Source organism: Engraulis encrasicolus, chromosome 20, assembly GCF_034702125.1.
Source record: "Engraulis encrasicolus isolate BLACKSEA-1 chromosome 20, IST_EnEncr_1.0, whole genome shotgun sequence".
NCBI lineage: Eukaryota > Metazoa > Chordata > Actinopteri > Clupeiformes > Engraulidae > Engraulis > Engraulis encrasicolus.
Window position 1 is genome coordinate 45,173,245 of NC_085876.1, and position 2,590 is coordinate 45,175,834.

Here is a 2,590-nt window from a genome sequence, read left to right on the forward strand (position 1 = left end):
AAAATTTGACTGTTTTAACAGGCTCAGCTTCACAGGAGTTTTTTGAAACATTCTTGTGCATACACTTAAAAAAAAACAATCTTTTTAAATGATTTGTTACCTTAACTTCCACATTTTAACATAAATTAACCCTATCACTTGTTCACTTAAAATTGAATTTGACTTCTGATTTTACTTATATGCTTCTCACGGTCGGCAGTTTCATTATAGGAAGCAACTGATTCATAAGCGCAAAACTCGCAGAAAGCGGTATCAAAATAAAAGTCCAATTCGTTTCATTAACCAAAATAGTCATACTGCACTGACCTAATGGTCCCATTACCTACAGGAGTGTAGCTGTTTTATTTTTACACGTCAAACGTGTTATAGTATGTAATATTTGAATATTTGTCAACTTAAAAGAAACTTAGTTCTCCCTTTTTGTGAAATAAATGGAAGCATGTTAAAATCAATCACTGATATCTTTCTTCTTTCAGTAACTTCACCTTGTTAGGTTAAATGAAGTCAAATTCTACATACCCATGATAAGCTTACATTTACATTCTAATTCTGATATTATATATTTCCAGTGCATAATACATTTAATTAAAAAAAAAAAAAAAACAGAACCGTACAAAACCGAGAACCGTGACCTTGAAACCGTGATATGGACCGAACCGTGACTTTTGTGAACCGTACCACCCCTATTAGATATATATTTTTTCCAAAGTGCCATGTTATAAACAGATCCAGAGACATATCTCCTTCTCGCTGTCTCTGAGTGTGTAAATGTGTGTGGGTGTGTACTGTAGATGCCCACTGTATTGGTATGTGTTTGAGCATGTCAGTCAGAAGGGTTGGCAAAGGACCCCGGCAGGAATCGAACCTGGGTTGGCCGCATAGACGAGTGCCCTATCATTAGCGGCACGGTAAGGCCCTGCATTTTTTCAAAAAGGCCCTGCCGTGGCCAACCGGTAGGGCACACGCCTGCCATCCGGCTGAGCCCGGTTTGATTCCCGGCCGGGGTCCTTTGCCGGCCCCTCCCCATCTCTCTCCCAATTCGCTTCCTGTCCTCCTCTCACACTGTCCTATCCACTGAAAGTGCTGGTTACAGTGACCTTAAGATACAGTGTAACTGAACTTCATAATGTAGAGGAAGGAAAATTTACTGAAGCATACCGTCCTCCATCTCATTTACTGAGGAGGAAGAAAAGGAGACTTGTACTCTACTGGGGCCCCGAGCTACAGGGGTTAGTCACTTCACTGGGTTTCACTCTGAAACTACTACAGTATTAGTAGGGAGACTGTGTGTGTGTGTGTGTGTGTGTGTGTGTGTGTGTGTGTGTGTGTGTGTGTGTGTGTGTGTGTGTGTGTGTGTGTGTGTGTGTGTGTGTGTGTGTGTGTGTGTGTGTGCGTGTGTGCGTGTGTGTGTGTGTGTGTGTGAGTGAACATGCCTTCGTGCATGCGTACATATGTGCGTGTGTGGATGCGTGCGTGCGTGCGTGAGTGTGCCATGGGCAGCCTCCCCTGGATTTCCCTCCATTAAACATTACAAAGGAAATTGAGACTAATATGGCCGAGTCCTTTTCTTGCTCACGCCATTTATTCCCTTAGGCGCTGTGTGTTTGTGTGTGTGTGTGTGTGTGTGTGTGTGTGTGTGTGTGTGTGTGTGTGTGTGTGTGTGTGTGTGTGTGTGTGTGTGTGTGTGTGTGTGTGTGTGTGTGTGTGTGTGTGTGTGTGTGTGTGTGTATGTGCATGCGTGCATAGTGTGTATGCGTGAGTGTCAGTGTGCATGTGTGTGTGTGAGAGAGGTGAGGTAAGACCATTCATTCCTATGAGCAAGGACATAAAGAATATGTGTGTAATGTATATGTGTGTGTTCTATTGATCTACTATGGTATTTGTGTGTGTGTGTGTGTGTGTGTGTGTGTGTGTGTGTGTGTGTGTGTGTGTGTGTGTGTGTGTGTGTGTGTGTGTGTGTGTGTGTGCGTGCGTGCATGCGTGCATGCGTACGCGTGTGTGTGTGTGTGTGTGTGTGTGTGTGTGTGTGTGTGTGTGTGTGTGTGTGTGTGTGTGTGTGTGTTTGCATGAGGTGAGCAATGCAGCCTTCCTTGCTAAGACCATTCATTCCTATGAGCAGGGGGATAAAGAAGGTGTGTGTACTGTATATGTTACGATAGTATGCGTAATGATCTGTGTATAGACACACAAGAGTAAACAGGACCCCCATCTTGCTCCTCTGTGTGGTTAGTGTATGTGTGTGTGTGTGTGTGTGTGTGTGTGTGTGTGTGTGTGTGTGTGTGTGTGTGTGTGTGTGTGTGTGTGTGTGTGTGTGTGTGTGTGTGTGTGTGCTGTACCCACCAATGTAGACGCATATTATATCAGTACTGTAATGTGTGTGCATATGTCCACAAATCGTTGCAGTGAAAAAAGAAAAAGATAAAAATTTGCTGTTATCTAAGTATACTTAAGCATACTTAAGACTCTTGTGTTTGTGTGTGTGTGTGTGTGTGTGTGTGTGTGTGTGTACCCACCAATGTAGACGCATATTATATCAGTACTGTATGTTGTGTGCATATGTCCACAATCGTTGCAGTGAAAAAGAAAAAAA